The following is an 18900-nucleotide window of genomic DNA, read 5'->3' as shown; positions in this document are numbered from 1 at the left end:
GGATAACTGTGAATATGAGACAATATCAGTAACGGATAACTGTGAACATGAGACAATATCAGTAATGGGTAACTGTGACTATGAGACAATATCAGTAACGGGTAACTGTGACTATGAGACAATATCAGAAACGGATAACAGTAACGGATAACTATGAATATGAGACAATATCAGTAACGGATAACTGTGACTATGAGACAATATAAATAAGGGATTACTGTGACTATGAGAAAGTATCAAGAACGGATAACTATGAGATAGTATCAGTAATTGATAACTGGTGACTACGAGACGGTATCAAGATATGTGGCTGCTTAGGTTTTACTTTAGATAAGCACTTAACTTTAAAACTATAATTACGGAATGCAATTGGCAAATCAAAGAGATCTACTGGGATTCCTAAATGTGTTTCTTCTTTCATCCAACCTCACACTTGGAAAAGATTGTCTAACACTCTCATTGTTCCACATTTTATTTACTGTTCTAATCTTTTATAAGGATTGCTAAAGTATTATACAGATAATTTTATACGTACAAACTTGCAACGTAAGCATAATTTTAAACTCTCATTTACGTTTTCATGCCGTCCATATGTCCATTCAGCTAAATTTTAAAAGCATTTCTGAACAGATTATCTACAGTAGAGTAGAGTAATGTGTAAAGTCGTGCATGACTTATCTTCCAGACGCTTACAAGACCTACTCACGAGGTAATAGATCAGTTTCGGAACTGAATGTGTATATTAATGGTGATGACAACAAGTCGACTTAGGGACTGTGGTCTATCTATCACCCACCTTTAGAGGAACAATTCACTACTTGCTTAAAATTTATAAGAATTTCTTTTCCAATATATAACATCTCTATGAGATTCACTTTAATATGTACGATCTGTGATAAATGGTATTATCATGTTCAATTTGATCTTTAAACTGTATGCTGTTTTATGGACTGTGCAAGATACGCAATAACATTTCAACAACCTTTCATATTCATGCTTGCAACATTCACCAAATGTATGAAAAATATTTAAATTATAAATTTATTTATTTCTGTAGTGCATGAATTATAATTCGAAATCTGTTTATTTTGAATTAATACAAAAACACTTCTACCTTTCCTGCTATCTTCGAAATAAACAATGTTTGAACGTCCATTGTTTAAAGTAAAGTTGATTATGGCAGACATGTTTAAAGACTATTTGGTCCCAAGTAATTCGGTGTTCAGACTAAATTCCATTATATCAATGTTATCTATGTAAATAGATTTTTGTTTTCTTTTTTATAACACAGTGTCCTCCCTCGTACAATAAATAACACACTGCAAATTGTCACTGACATTTTCTCACTGTTGCTCATAGTCGCAGTCATAAATGTCAGTGAATAACGTAACAACTCACTTGACACTTTTCACATTGGCTGTTTAAGGGCGTTAGCCAACATAAATACTCGCACTGAGTACTTGGCTGTTTTATACATGAATGAATAGATGTAGGTTGTAGGGATGAATGGATTGATGGATGGACGACGCAGTTCTCCAATGCTCGGTTCATGTATCTGCAATCTGCCAATCCTATCTTTTTTTTTTTTTTTTTTTTTTTTGGCTTTCCGAATGCCATAAATTCCTAATTTATCATCGGTACACACTTTCCTTAAAATGTACTAATAAATTGATTTGCTGTTTATTTTCTCAAGCTCTATGATGTACAATTTGTTTTGAAAACCCTATCCTAGGAGACAAGAGGGGAAAAGCAGATGTACACATTGAACGAAAAATGTTCCATGGTTGCATTAACCAGGAAGTCGTTTATTCTTCGGTATCATACGTCGAAAGCTAGTTTTGAATGGTGCCGGCTGAGTGTCCTGGTCGAATTCCGGTGTGTGTGTGTGTGTGTGTGTGTGTGTGTAAATAAAACCAAAATGTGATCACATTGGTAGGATTTCCTAATTCACGGCCTTCGCAGATTGCATTTGCATCATGTAAGTTACAAGTATCAGTCTGGGAAAATGCATACTCAAGAACACTGCTGCCCTCCCAGTCAATTGGGCATATTTTCATTAAAGCTAATGAACATGTGTTGCATTCATGGAGAATATGACGATATAGTAAATGTAATATCAAAATATTACCTTGGGCTCACTAATTAAAAACAAATTTATGTTATAACATTCTCCCTGGTACTTTTCTCTATGACAGATGTTTGATTCGACATACTTTGCTTTTTAATAATAATTCTTTTTGCTTTCGGTAACGCTAATAGCTTCGTCTGTCATCACTAAATTTGGTGGGCCTTGTATGCGATTCACTTCATTTTCTGCCCCCTGAGTTTTGAGTTGGTCTTCCATTGCGTGGCAGTGAATGCCAGAACGGACCGGGTGACCCAGGCAATCCTCTTTATTAGATATGATTTTTGTCGGATCGTGCTTTTGGGCTGTTGTTATTCTGTACGTAGAAGAATGATACCTACGTTAGACTGTTTATCTTAAATTACCACGAGAAGATTTAATATAATAAATGAATACTGTACCCGTCTCATACTATATTGATTGAACAGAGTACCTATAGATATAAAATAGCTCATGTATAAGGGTGGGAAAGAACTGTATTTCCTTTAGCTTTCTTCGCTGAATGCTAATTGCTGATCATGCGTAGCGCATCATCTAGTAAGCTGATAAGTTACGTTAATTTAGAAAGGAAGACTATACCAACCAACGGAAGCTGTTTCGGTCGTTTGAAGTTCTTATATATATATATATATATATATATATATATATATATATATATATATATATATATATATATATATATATATATATATATATAGAGAGAGAGAGAGAGAGAGAGAGAGAGAGAGAGAGAGAGAGAGAGAATATTTTTACTTCCCTTTCAATACGTATAATCGATCAACTATTATAAATTTATCAATGAAGATTATAAACAATCTAGAATTATAACATTTCAAATATGTCTAATTGTATCCAAAACAGTGAATCTGTTGACGTTCCATTTCATAATTATTAGAATTTAGAATATAGACTTTATTTTTTATTTTATATTCATAGATAAAAAGTTTTTATAAAAAAGCACCATAATAAACAATTCAAAAGAAGATAGTGCGTTTTTAAATTACAAAATTCTTTAGTATTAGATTTTTGTAACTTTTCTACAATGATTACTGAAATTATACATTTTCATGCCCATTGTTGTTGATCAGGAAAAATAATTATACATCAATAATGAAAGACAATAGATCAGGATTTTTGTGTCAAAAGGATGTTACCTTGCGGAATTGTAATTACCAAAGACATTGAATGAAAAATACAAAGCGAGGCGCAACCCAACTAAACCAGGTATTATTGATCATGTTTCTGACATACCAAAACATAATCATACAGTGGTTTTGGTTTGAATATATATGCCATGTAAATATTAACGTTGATACGTTGTTTGTATCATCTATCATACAAATATGACTATAAAAATTTCTAAAAAGAAAAATGCAATCTGCGTTCTATTGGTTACCGTTGAGAAGCAGACATACATAAAAATATAAAAAAATATTGTAGGCAAAATGCTTTGAAGCCGGTTCAACCCAACTAAACTAGTTATTGAGAAAGTGTTTCCGACCCACACCCATAACAAGAGAAGTGACCAAATTCAACAAATGTATCGGTCAGACGGTGAATCCAATAAATTTAGTTTAATAGACGTTATATTTCCGAATCAAAAATATAAATTACATTAAATGAAAAATCTTGTAAATTACGGAAGCCGTCATTGAAGTGCGTTCGGGCATGAGATTAAAAAGATAGACCAATACAATTTTTACATCAAATTATTTATGTTGGGCTGGCCGACTTATAAAAATGATACAAACAGCTGCGTAGCTAGGCGTTCATTATGGAATATGTATACACTTCAAAGGCTATGTAAATAATAGTTACCTTTTCATTTAGTAACTACATTTTTCCTTTTACTTCTGCCTCTATCATACTTTTCTTCATGTGATTATAAAACTTTCTAGAACATGTTTTGGAATATAAAACAGTGCCACCATTTCATATGCAAATAATGATTTAACTTCAGTTACAATTTTGTTACATCGTTAATTTTGCCACCACGTGCAAACTAAGTCACGGATGTAACGCATTCCATGCAATTTAAGACGCCATTATGGATTTTCGCTTCGATTTGAAGTATGTTTTGCTTTAAATTCTGTACACATCAAACCTTTTAAGTAAATGATGGTGGTACCAAAGACAACAGATTATAGGCTATTCAATTATCTTTGTTGGGAAATTGTATGAAGTGTAATTTCTTCACACACCTCAACCAATGATCAGTTGAGGTGTTTGAAGTTATTACCAGCGCTTGGGACAAATATTTAACAGCGATTATACTCTGAGAACCTGCTGACTTTGGTAATTTTGTATGAAAACTCTTCAAAATACGCGTTTATGAAATAAATTACCATGAATCGACAGTTCAGTCAATTATGGCAGCTAAAATTTCCCGCAATTTATAACTTCCAGGGACGTAGATTTTTTGCCCTGCTTGCATCCTGTCTTGGTTCTTTTCTAAAGTACCAATCGTAGTGTTGTACAAAATAACATTTAAGTGAGGTGGTACGAGACAGTTTTGAAAATTGGCACCTGTCAAATTTGTTAACTTAAGGCTATCGTGTGGCTTTTCAGATAGTATTGTTCCATAATTAAAGACGTGGATATATTTTGAATTGAGAGTTTCGGACATGTGTTGCTCTTGAAATTGATGTGAGGCATGTACACTTCCCATCGTTAATTCACAGATGTACACCGTGTAACACAGGGGTGGGCAAACTACGGCCCGCGGGCCGCATGCGGCCCGCCAAGGGCTTTCATGCGGCCCGTCAAGGGTTTTCATGCTGCCTAGGAACAAGTTATCATTCGCACTGACTCTGTTTATGTTACTCTGTTTATCAAATAAATGTGCTTCTTTTGAAGTTTAAGTTTAAGTTTTCAAATATTAACAACATATTAACAACCGAAAATTAATTAGATGTTATTTAGAAAAACCTTTTGTATTTGAAAATATTAATTATTTTACTTAATGAACTATGCGGCCAGCGACAAGATGTAAATTTGTGTATGCGGCACTTGCACTGGAAAGTTTGCCCACCTCTGGTGTAACACAAATAGTCGCTAGTCACCGATAGTAGTATACGCGTGGGTTCAATGGCAAGTACGATGTCTCAAAAACTGCATGGATGACAACATTTTGAACTGCATCGAGCTGATTTGTAGAAGATGTTTTTCAGAATTTTCAGAATTATCACCTAGAAAAAGTATTTGTGTTTGCACTGTGAGCATCACTTGGTGTCAAAAAGACCTTCAGACATGAAAAATCCAGTACAACGTTTGAGCTTCCATTGAACTATCAGTACAGTAATTAATTATTCTCCTGATTTATTTTAATATGGCTATCCAAAATTATGGATCTTTTTGACCTCACTTGTGTATTTTTTTAAATATTTTTTATCTTTATATTAGGCTGGTGCATACAGCTCTAAATGTGTACATACAAACTGTCCCTTGCACCCTAAAGCATCAAATTTCCGACTAAAAGGTGATGAAATGACTAATCATGACCTACAGGATTCACGGTACTAATTCAGTTTCCACGGTAAAACCTATGAAATATATCATGGTATAACAAACTCAATAACTTTAAATTTCTGAATAATCATGATCAAAGATATGCTTATCAGTATAGACATGTCCTTGATGCGAGCTTCATTGTGATGAAAACCATGTAAGCCAAGACATTTGTTTTATCTACATCTGCTTGAAACGTGTTTTTTTTTTTCAATGCCGCACCAAGGGGACAGATGCTGATTTTGTAGGAAAGTTAGAACCGTCTTTTAAATTTGTTATGCTTGGCAGTTTTGTTAAAATAATTAACGATCCCTCCAAATCCCCACAAGCAGCTTTCAAAGCTATAACAATAAGTCTGTGGACTAAATATCACTTTTGCCTGTTCAGAAAGGTATAGGTGATAAAAGATGTCGGGTGATTGGCATTGGAGTAGCTATAGAAAATCTGAGTATTTTCTAAGCGTTTAACGTCTTTAGATAGACCACAATAGGTTTAGTTTGTAAACAAAGATTTATGTTGATAAACCAGACATTGTACTTTTTAAAGATTGCCTATCAATAATTTAAACCACAGACTCCTTGCAGGTGTTCTCGACTTCGTAGGAATAATGACCTTATCTATAATGTCACTGAGTACACTCATTTGAAATAGGTGCATTTCACGCGGCGTTCTAACATGAGCAAAATGTTTCACGCATACATATAAGATATGATAGGAAAGGATTTAACACATGAGCGTTCCGCTTGGAAAATTTCAAGGTGTGCCTATTTTTATATCGGATGTGAGAAACGGGAGTCTGTCACACACATTTTGGGTCTGTCTTTCCCGGGTTGACACTTACTGTACGTCTGTTTTACAGCGGACGACACAAAGTTTGGGTGTATCTTTCCGCGAAAGACATACATTTGGGGTGTATCTTTCCGCGGACGACACACATTAGGAGTGTATCTTTCCGTGGACGACACACATTTTGGGTCTGTCTTGCCTGGGAGAACACACATTTTGGGTCTGACTCGACTGGACGATACACAGTTTGGGTTTGACTTGCCTGGACGATACACAGTTTGGGACTGGCCTGCCTGAACGATACACATTTTGGGTCTGACTTGCCTATACGATACACATTTTGTGTCTAATTTGCCTGGACGATACACAGTTTGGGTCTGACTTGCCTGGACGATACACAGTTTGGGATTGGTTTCCCTGAACGATACACATTTTCGGTCTGACTTGTCTGGACGATACACAGTTTGGGTCTGATTTGCCTGGACGATACACAGTTTGGGTCTGAGTTGCCTGGACGATACACAGTTTGGGTCTGTCTTGCCTGGACGATACACAGTTTGGGTCTGGCTTGCCTATACGATACACATTTTGGGTCTGACTCGCCTGGACGATACACAGTTTGGGTCTGACTTGCCTGGATGATACACAGTTTGGGACTGGCTTGTCTGAACGATACACATTTTAGGTCTGACTTGCCTGGACAATACACAGTGTGGGTCTGACTTACCTGAACTATACACATTTTGGGTTTATTTTGCCCGAGACGATACACATGTTGGGCCTATCTTGTTGGGATCGACTCACATTTTGGGTCTTTCTTGCTGGGGACGACACACATTCTGGGTTTGTTCTGTCGGGGGAAGACACACATTTTGGGTATCTCTCCAGTGACGAGATACATTTTGGATTTGTTTTGCCGGGGATGACACACATTTTGGGTATCTCTTGCCGGGGATGGCACACATTTTCTGTCTGTCTTGTCGGGGACGACACACATTTAGCACATTAAATTCATTCTTTCATTAAAACATTATGCAATAACGAATGAGTGATAACAACTGGTGTCAAATAAATAAATAAAGAAGTTTTCAGTCTCTCTGCCACGTAGAACAGAAATAAATTAACGTAGCATACTGACATAGCCAGAGGCATTTATATATTTGGAGGCATGTACTTTAAACTGTATATGTTTTCTGTGTATTATTTCCTCACGGAGGCAAGATCTAAATGGTTTTGCTGTCTTCAGTGCACTCAGTCATACACTGTACATATTTCAGGACGGTGGTTCAACCATTTCATCTTCGGAATAATGCTTGCTCAGCTGTAAATAGCATAGACCAAGATATTCCGAAGCCTAATGTCCCGGTAGGTCTGACATTATTATGTCCCCTTGTAATCAGGAACATGCCGACGTATTATCTGTTGACTAGTTTTGTTTAACTAAGCAAGGTTATACCAGACCACAAATCGTCATCAGTGTGGAAACGATGTTTTTGCTGTTATTGATGGGTTTAACATCATGTTTTAATACTTGTATTATGTAAGGAGAGAGCTAATATAAGTTGTTCAAATTACTATTGTATCATATCGTGATAATGGAATATGTTTAAAGCGATCATCAGACGCATCCGAAAACAGATGCTAGCGAGATTATCTGATTTGGGGCGAAAAGGAGACCTATAGCAATGTCATCAATTATGTTACGACATTTGCGAAGAACATAAATGATCAATTTAATGTCGATACTTGTATACAACGATCCATAATAAATTTATTTCTCGCGTTATAAATGCGTCTATCTCGACAGTAAAGGCAATCAGTGTCAATTTTTAGGTTAACATCGGAAATGGACTCTATCCTATATTGGCAAATGTTTACAAAGTCTCTCTGTTAAACATTTTTTTTAATCTTTGAAATTTTCTAAAAAAGAACACAAATTTTACTTCTACATTTATTGATCCCACTCAGTGCATTATCGAATTAGTTATAATTAGTGAGAAGTCTTTCTTCTGCGCTAATTAAAATCAATGAAATGTGCTAAGTAGATGTGTAAAAGGTTTAGAACTTTCTCCAGCAAGAAGCTGTTTTAGTTTTTAACTTTAGAAAACCAAAACAATATTTATCAGAATTTATATATATATGACCACGATACACACTTCGTTCAAGGTATAACCGGATTTTATTTTAGACCGGTAATACCTAACATTGACGCATATAATAGCTCTCAAGTGAATCTCGTTGGTAGATCTAAGTATACCCTCCGCTGTGAAGTCTATCAAATTATTAAGAGAAATACAGGTTTTCCGACATGACTCAGTATTTTCTATCTTTCCGCATTAGACGCCTTTCAATTTGCATTGCTCATGGTTGTTATAATAACTGTCAAGTGTAGTTATACAACACTGAGAAAAAATTTGAGAACAATATTCAAAACGCCTAGGTAAAGGCGATTATATGCAATCTCCTAGTTGTATTTGGTTGCTTCGAAAGATGACCCAAGCATTTACATCAGAAAAGTGAGATCCTGGTTCCATTTTGTGGTGTTAAAGCCATAAAATATCTATCTATCTATCTATCTATCTATCTATCTATCTATCTATCTATCTATCTATCTGTCTGTCTGTCATGTCTGTCTGTCTGTCTGTCAGTCATTCAGTCAGTCTGTGTGTCAGTCAGTCAGTCAGTCTATCTATCTATCTATCTCTTTGTCTATTTATCGACAGATCTATCGGCTATAATCGGTATGTCTGTCAGTCTGCAGTCTATCGTTTGTCTGCCCATTGGAATCTATTTGTTATATGGTTTGTTTCTTTCTCTCTCCGATAAATGTAGTATTAAAGGTGAATTCGTCTTTCATCATTTTCTCCGTTGGCATTTATGTTGCTCCGTCTATGTGCAAGCCAGTCCTGACGTCTCTCTATTCAACCGTGTTTACATGGAATGTATGAAATGTTAATTACACTATGTTACAAACTATGTATCCGATTTTAATTATGCTGTGCTACAGACTATATACCGGATGCTAATTACTCAATGTTACGGACTGTATATCAAATGTTAATTACTCAGTGTTACGGACTATATATCAGATGCTAATTACGATATGTTAGGATTATATATCAGATGTTAATTACTCAATGTTACGGACTATATATCAGATGTTAATTACGATATGTTAAAGACTCTATATCACAAGATAATTACGATAGGTAGCAGACTTGGTATGTTACATGGCTAGTATCAAATGTTAATTACGCAATGTTTCAGGTTAAATCAAATAGTAGTCACGCTATGCTACAAAGCTATTATTAAATGTTAATTACGCTACGTTAAAGACTCTGTATCACAAGATAATTACTATAGGTTGCAGACTATGTAACACATTGTAATTACGCTATTACAGGGCTTTTATAAAATTTTAATTACACTATGGTAGAGATTATGTATAAAATCTTAATCATCTATGTTACAGGACTAGTGTCAAATGTTAATTACGCTAAGTTACAGGTTATGTATCAAAAATTAATCACGCTGATAATAATAATAATGATAATAATAATAATAATAATAATAAGAAGAAGAAGAAGAAGAAGAAGAAGAAGAAGACGAAGAAGAAGTGCTTGTAATACAGTTCACTGGTCTATGATGCATATCCATACATCATGCTTTACAAAAATGTGTTTGAGAATGAAACAGAAAAAAACAAAACAAAATCACATCGTGTCCACTGAAAATATCACACATGCAAGTGATCATCATTATATATTGTTTCTATTTGGGTGAAGAAAAAATGTATATATTACACAGTAATCACACAATACAGATTAAAGAGAACCCTAACACCTGTATGGAGCAAATAGACATTTTGTGATAATGACATAGTGCATGGAACTCAAACACGCGGCCTGTCCCGAAAAATGATTGGTGTCACAAGGAGTCATGAGAGATGGCAAAGGTGGTGCGGCCCTTGGGACATCGAAAAGCTCTCATGCAATCCTCAGGGTGGTTTGAGTTTGAGACCCCTGATCTAGTGTCCGTGCAGCAGGAGTTGATAGAACGACTTCTCTAATCTTTAAGGCTTTTAGAGTAAGCAATATTAAATTAATAATCAGAACGCTTTTAGTATCATTTATTTTGTATAAAAGACCTTCATTTTTCTAAAGATGGATTTCTTTATACAATGTTGCGGAAATACTTTCGTCGTAATTCTCCATATAGCAGACACACAGTAATAAAATGGAATTCATTTTCGATCTTAACATTACAAATCTGGCACAATCTTACTTCATAGAAAATATTTTCATATCTTCCTGTTCTACCTGTGACTCGAAAGTTCTCCACTCTAAGCATAGTGATTGTATAACAAAAAGCGCTATCTAGATATCTTTGACAAGTGAATTATATTCGCAATGACCTATAGAAACGCCGTCTTTCAGTCGAATTAATCTAATTTTGCAGCTTTTGCCTAAAGATAACTTTACATCTTTGACTGTACAAACTAAGGAATATTTTCATCATTTATGACCTAAGTAAACCGAACTTTGCAAAAACCATGCGGAAATATAGGCATTTTAACATTGTTAGGTCAGCAATCATAAGTCTGTCAACCCCCACCCCCTTTGCTGTAAATATTAGCATTCTTTCGGCTATCTGTCTTCTGGCATTGTTGGAATTCTTAGCTAACATTTCAGAATGTGTTTATATCTTATACACTGCATACTGATTCTTCCTAATTCGTTATATGCTAATGCATTTGGAGTAGACCTAGATGTGCCAGGAATATATTTACAAAATGACAATTGAACTTTGTCAGTTTCACTGGCTTTATGAAACCCACAAACTTTAATCCCATAGTTAAGAATGGGAACTATCTTCGAGTCAAACAGACGAAGCAATCCAGTCACAGGCAATTTGCCAAATTTTGAAAGACATTGCTTCAAAATAATAATAATAATAACAATAATAATAATAATAATAATAATAATAATAATAATAATAATAATAATATATTTTAATGTTCTCTTCCTCCGTCATCAGAGCTACAAGTTAAGATAGTAATAACTCCCCAACAATATTTGCTTATTTGTTTACTTATTTTCTTACTTATTTTGAGGTCCAACTTTGCTGTATACAAATAAGAAACTGTTTTTCCTTTCGTGGTGGGAAATATTAGTCATTGTGACGTAATAGCCATACTGGTCAAAACAACACTGCAAGCCTAACTACTACGCTAATACGTAGAATTATGATAATTTTATTTCCCATACGTAATACGGTAGAGTATGATAATACTTGGGCCGTCGCCCGTGGCGATATAGCAGTTAGGTCATTCGTTAAGGTATAGATATATGTATGTAACAAACTGAAGACAACTGTAATTTAAAGGTGTAATCCATCTGTGGTTTTTAAAACAAAAGGTGTATGATAGGTGGGGTTCAATAATGACAAAAAGGCGTAGTTTTTTCATATTTAATTGATGTCATCCAATAATATTTATTATTCAAGGAAAAGACTGTATTCTTAATGTCATTTTCTTAACAGTATTCCATATTGCAAGGGTGAATTCTGCTTAAATTTCGGATATTTGATTTTTAAGGTAAGTTAACTCGAAATCTCTTAGACTGATATGTCTAAGTTATCATCATCAGTAACCAGCGAAGAAAATAACCCAACATTTTTATTTTATGAATACTTTTTTCCTGTGAAAATTGTCATAACAAATGAAATGTTCGATCAAATATGACAATCTACAAATATGAAAACTAATCTTTAGCGTTGTTTAATTTTTTAAAAGCTATTTCTTATAAAATGTAAAGTTAGTTTTTTTCTTTCACATCTGCAAAGAGACAGTCGGACATAATTTGGACGCCACGTAAGTATATCTGCAAAGACATACCATATGGAAGGTGATTGACAAATGGGGAAAAAAGGACATGAAGACAGACTGACGGACGCAGAGACAGAGATGTAAACATAAATAGTATATTAACCAGATTAAGCGAATAACTAACATATAACAGGACAACAATTAATGATTACCTCTTAATTATCTTGCCTTCCACCCACATCCTTTTTTGTGCACTTATGAAAGAAAGACAGTTGTAGTTAGTTAAGGAGAAACACAATGAATACTAATTCAAAGTCGTTGGAATAGTGATAACTGAAATGCCCATGACCGGTCCCACTTCGGTTATAAATTACAAACATGACCGGTCCTACTTTCATTGTAAATTATAAATAAGACCGGCCCCACTTTTGTTGCAAATGATAAACATGATCGGCCCCACTTTCGTTATAAATTATAAACATGACCGGCCCCACATTCGTTGTAAATTTTAAACATGACCGGCCCGACTTTCGCTATAAATTATAAAGAAGACCGGTATCGCTATCGTTGTAAATTATAAACATGACCGGCCCCACATTTGTTGTAAATTATAAACATGACCGGCCCCACTTTCGTTGTAAATTATAAACATGACCGGCCCCACATTTGTTGTAAATTATAAACATGACCGGCCCCACATTTGTTATAAATTATAAACATGACCGGCCCCACTTTCGTTGTAAATTATAAACATGACCGGCCCCACTTTCGTTGTCAATTATAAGCATGACCTACCCCACATTTGTTGTAAATTATAAACAGGACCGGCCCACAGTCGTTGTAAATTATGAACATAACCGGCCTCACATTCGTGTAAATTATAAACATGACCGGCTCCACTTTGGTCATAAATTATAAACATTACCGGACCCACATTCGTTGCAAATTATAAACATGACCGGCCCCACTTTCGTTGTAAATTATAAATGCATAAGTAGTTCATAGTATAAAGTACTCCTATTATCGAGGCGGCCACTATTCTTCCCAATTAATTCCCACGCCATAAATTGACACTTGATTTCAGTTTATTTTTACTCAAAGGAGCTGTCATAGACATACATGAGAGTTAAAAAGAGTTTCTTTTCTGTGTATTACCACTGTGTGACGTTGTACTATCGATAATGGTTCATTATCACTTACCTCGTTACCGTCCACACCTGTGGTTCCCAACCTGTGGGCTGTGGACCCATTGGGGCCGCGGTCTTATTACAGTGGGTATATTAGTATGTGGGTATACTATCATGTGGGGGATCCGCGAAACGGTTTCAGGTTAAGAAGTGTCCTCATACTGTAAAAGGTGGTAACCACTGATAGAAGCTATTAATATTCGCTATGACTCAGGGTTGAGAAATGTCAACAAAAAATACATTGCTTTTTTTTGTCATCTCTAGTGCTTGCCACTTTCACAAAAACCTGGCGTGGTTGATAAAATACCACCTTTCATTTGCACACATGCACGTATAATTAAGCTGTAAATCTTTCTGCTATTACATAATTTTTTGAATAGGTGCAGTAGTTAACTGTATTGCTTCCAGACAGTGAATATTATTACTAAATGAAAGTTTTAGAATATCTTTAAAGGTTTGTCCACGATTTTAAAATAACACTGGTCAATAAAAAATATCAATACAATGTAATCAGAAACCTTTTTAAAAAATCGAAATAAATTTATAACTTTTAACATTAATTTTTTCAAGTAATGCATATTCTTTAAACTCGTAAAGCTTCGTGTTGAAATTTATTACATAATAAAAGCACGTAGTCATGTTGCACTGCATGACGTGATCAAAGCAACCAACAAAACGTAAATCGCACCACCCATGCAAATCGTCAACATTTATGTATCTAGTAAATAATGCGCTAGAGTGCATTTCGCTGCATGAGCGTCAATTTAATAGTCTAATTTGATTGAGGCGGCTTGCGAGTTATAAATTTGAAAGATTCACTTTTTGCTTTCGTATTAATTTCTTCTTCTTGTGTAGCAGGTCAATGCTTTACCAGCCATAATGTCTCTTACATAATACTTTACCGGCCATAATGTCTCTTACATAATACTTTACCGGCCATAAAGTCTCTTACATAATACTTTACCGGCCATAATGTCTCTTACATAATGCTTTACCGGCCATAATGTCTCTTACATAATACTTTACCGGCCATAATGTCTCTTACATAATACTTCACCGGCCATAATGTCTCTTACATAATACTTTACCGGCCATAATGTCTCTTACATAATACTTTACCGGTCATAATGTCTCTTACATAATACTTTACCGGCCATAATGTCTCTTACATAATACTTTACCGGTCATAATGTCTCTTACATAATACTTTACCGGCCATAATGTCTCTTACATAACACTTTACCGGCCATAATGTCTCTTACATAGGTGATGCTGAGTCCTTTAAAACGAATCCTTTTCAGATGTGCATCGTATATACCTGTTGATGTTCATTTTGCATTCAGATTTGCAAAATAAATATCTTACGGCAGGTATTTTCATGATACGTTTTATGGGTTTTGTTACCGTGACACAGCATTTTTTATTGAATAGGAAAGACGATACAAAATACATGATATTTTAAAGTTACGGCTGCTCGAAATAATCTTCCTTGATTGTTTCTGTGAAAATTGAACAGATTCAGGCAATGACGCAATCGCATTGAATATTATCGAGGCCAAATTCATGTCCCCAATTTGAAACCAGAATGTCATCAACCATTACATAGCCCACCTCTGTGATGCTTTCAGTAGTCTGCAGTAGCCACCGTAAAAATTAATTATCACGTATTATAGTAGTCTGCAGTCGGCACCGTAAACATTATATCTTTTTATCGTCTGCAGTAGCCATTGTAAAAATTAATTACCATGTCTTTCAGTAGTCTCCAGTAACCACCGTAGACATTAGGCACAAAGTCTTTTAGGAGTCTGCAGTAGCCACTGTAAACATTAGTTATAATGGCTTTCAGCCATCTCGAGCAGACACTGTAAAAAAAAATAATTATCATGTCTTTAAGTAATCTGCAGTAGCCACTGTAAACAGTAATTATCATGTCTTTAAGTAATCTTCGGTAGCCACTGTAAACAGTAATTATCATGTCTTTAAGTAATCTGCATTAGCCACTGTAAACAGTAATTACACTAGCTATCAATAGTTTCCAGTAGCCATTATAAACATTAATTATCATGTGTTTTACTATTGTGCAGTAGCCACTGTTAACATTAATTATTGTGTCTTTCAATAGTCTGCATTAGCCACTGTAAACAGTAATTACACTAGCTATCAGTAGTTTCCAGTAGCCACTATAAACATTAATTATCATGTATTTTACTAGTATGCAGTAGCCACTGTTAACATTATCGTGTCTTTCAGTAGTCTGTATCCATTAGTCACTGTTAACAATACTTTTCATATAGACAATAAATTCAGGCTAATGTGACCTTGACAACTAAGTATGACAAAAGACGTAAAACAACTGGAAAGACCCTTATATTAAATGATATCCTTTCATGGATTGTTAAAAATTGGAGCTTAATTTTGTATCTCTTTCCTTATTTTGAAAATCATTGTTCTTACAATATCCTTCGGAAGCTATGATCATTGCTAACGCTAGAAGCCTGCTTGTACTTGGTGAAAATCAAAGGTTTAGGTTATTATTGGATTGACGACCAGTATGATCAATACAAAAAGAAATTTTTTTGCATCAGTAATTACCTTGGTTAGTCACTATAAGATAGTGGATGCTTCACACGAAAAACGTGCATCCCACTCATCTAATTCTTGTACTCGTCGACATATATAACACACAAACTTTTCAAGAACATCCGCTCACAATATCCAATATATAGTCATTAATGATCGTACGTTAGAAAAGGCATATTTATTCCCACTTCTATATACGCTGGTCGAAAGGGTCTTCTGCGTAGGCTATTATGTACATAACGAGGAGAGTTTCCGTGTGGCCATGTATAAACGCATCCACTTGGCCTGTATTAATAAGGATAAAATTTAGACCATGATGACGTTGTTTGGTTGTAGGAGTGTAGTACTAACAGAAATGCATCCAATTATCAAGGTTCATTATTATAATATAATTAGCACCCAATATATCAACTCTAAACACAAAATTTAAATAAAGTCGATGAAGCATGAAAAATATGGCACAGTACCTCATTTTGTGCAAAAGATTTAGTGCTTATTAGGATGCATTCCCTCGCCGAGTTTCATGCTTCTATGTAGAGGAGTATGCATACGTGACGCAAAAAGAGTCACAAGATCATGTGCTAAGCAAAATATAGGTCATGATTTGGTTCTTTTGAAGTAGAAGTGTCGTACCAACGGAGATCACATCATTATCAATTTTACTATTCTATGATGTACCCTGTCTGAGACAAGAATTTGAAAATAATGTAACTCAAATCAGAGAAGCGTAAAGTAGGAGAGATAAGGACCTACATCTGCAATCAGGATTGGAGCTCATTGATCAATGTTCTAATGCTCATGCATTAGTACAAATTCTGAGGAGAAAAAAATAAAGCAGTTTGGATAGGAAGAAGAAGAGTACATAAAATTAAGTATTGCTCAGATCACCGTTCAGACTGGGACTCCTCTGATTTATTTAACTTGGCATAATAGTTTCCACAGAGCCAAACAATATATGTAAATTCAAATCTGATAAATAAATCAGGAAAAGTGAAAATTTACTTCTACAGTGGATAAAAAAATACCACTATCCCCTTTTAGTAAAGTTACGGTTAATAAAAGTTTGGCATTATCGAAACTTGCTTACTAATGAGGTTTACCAAATCTCCCTCACAGTGCACTCCCGAAACTAGATTCTCTTTTTCATTAAATTATTTTTGGAATGGGGCAAGAGACAGGATTACAAGAAAAATAATTATTAAAGATTATCGGGGAGGGGCTTAAAATGATTAATGTCAATACGTTTGGAGATTGATTTTACTAAGATAACCTGGACCAGAAGAATAGCTACTCTGAGCCCAAAGAGAAATCATTTTCTTTTGCTCTTCTCCAAAACATGGAAATAAATAATAAATATCCTATTTAAACAAATTCTTGAAAGAGTTAAATGCAATATGAGTTTTTATATATATATATATATATGTATATATATATATATATATATATATATATATATATATATATATATATATATATATATATATATATATATATATATATATATATATATATATATATATATATATATATATATATATATATATATATATGCTATTACATGCGCGGACGCCAACTTCAGGGGATAGCACAATAGCGCTCTGCTTTGGGTACCGGATGGTCAGTGGCCTAAGACGCTCGTCTTGACAGGTCACTCACTCATCTCACCTCTGTCCTTGTGAGTCGGAATCACGGTGACCCGCGTAGGTCTGTGATAAAGCTTGTCAACGGCTTGCCGTTGGTCGCCTGTTCTTCCCGTAGGTCTTCCCGAGGTTTTTCTCCACTAAATATCCTAGACGTCATATGCTGAAAAATGTTGATAAACCCTAGAAGAAAACTCAATAAAAAATATTCTATACTTAGTAGAGGCCAGCTAAACGGAGTACAGCCACACCATTAGTTTGAGATTAAGACAGGTGATGTGTGATCGTATAACACAATCTCATGTACTTCTGTACTTCACGGTAAATATAAGTTTGCACACTCCCATACATACTGTTTGTTTGCTGTTCATTTATATCTATGGTACCATATACCGCCCTCTGTTCTATTGACATCATCACTGGTGGCAAGCCCGTTCCGGAGATATCCATTGATTAGGTGGTATATAAGTTGGACACATAAAATTAAAATGTATAAACTGCTTCACAGCATAGCAGGTAACATTTACTTCAGACGTAACTGATTATTAAATAGTGTTCTAAGTTAGTATTTATTTAGTCAGTTACTTAGTTAGGCACGTAGGTAAGTAGCAGGTTTTAATTTATATGTCTCGAATGTTGTCAAGAAAATATTTTGTTGCTGTTGATTTAATGCTGACATAACATATTAACAAATCGCACGTATAAGGAGAAGAAAAATGTAGACCATCAGGGCAAGTAGTAATTACACGAATATTTGATATCAAAATATTTCATTTCAGCAAAACTTTCCGGCCCCGAACAGTAATCGACATAACTTTCTCCAGTACCCGTTCGTATAAGTTATAAATCCTGTCGAAATCGTTAGCAATTATTTATTATGTAAGGAACAGCATCGGCCACCTTCTTTCGAGTATCATACTGACTGTTTTTTGTTTGCTATCTTTTCTTTTTCTTATCTTTTCGTTGATTGTGAATCTGAAAGAACACATTTACGAGAAGAAAAATTACTTGAAAAAAATAAGCATTCTACTATATCATGGTTTGATCTCTCATTAATGGACATTTCCATTTCTAAAAGTAGTATTAATAATGCTCCACCCCATAAAAAAAATTACGATAAGAAACAACCATTCATAGCTGCATTCACTTCTTGTCCGCGGGCTAAAGGAGGTGTTATTTGAAATAGTGTTTATTATTTAGATACTTCATATTTATGAGTTAATAAGCTTCACAGGGAGCTGTGGCGGC

General features: G+C 34.8%; 1 protein-coding gene across 4 annotated transcripts in view; it reads left to right on the top strand.

Moving 5' to 3' along the window:
• The window catches only part of LOC149794534 (uncharacterized), a 62321-nt gene that overhangs the window by 30898 nt on the left and 12523 nt on the right, over window positions 1-18900 (top strand). The window contains exon 1 of one of the 4 annotated variants that reach the window (XM_089968784.1): window positions 11797-12014. The exons of 2 other annotated variants lie outside the window; for them this stretch is intronic. The gene's annotated coding sequence lies outside the window, so the exon portion shown is untranslated. Of the gene's footprint in view, window positions 1-11796; window positions 12015-18109; window positions 18254-18900 lie in introns of those variants that run through there. One more of the 4 variants, XM_089968787.1, reaches the window with a different exon arrangement.

Source organism: Sinohyriopsis cumingii, chromosome 8 (genome assembly GCF_028554795.1).
Source record: "Sinohyriopsis cumingii isolate HCF-2022 chromosome 8, ASM2855479v2, whole genome shotgun sequence".
NCBI lineage: Eukaryota > Metazoa > Mollusca > Bivalvia > Unionida > Unionidae > Sinohyriopsis > Sinohyriopsis cumingii.
The sequence above is the reverse complement of the archived record's forward strand: the minus strand, read 5'-3'. Positions and strand labels throughout refer to the sequence as shown.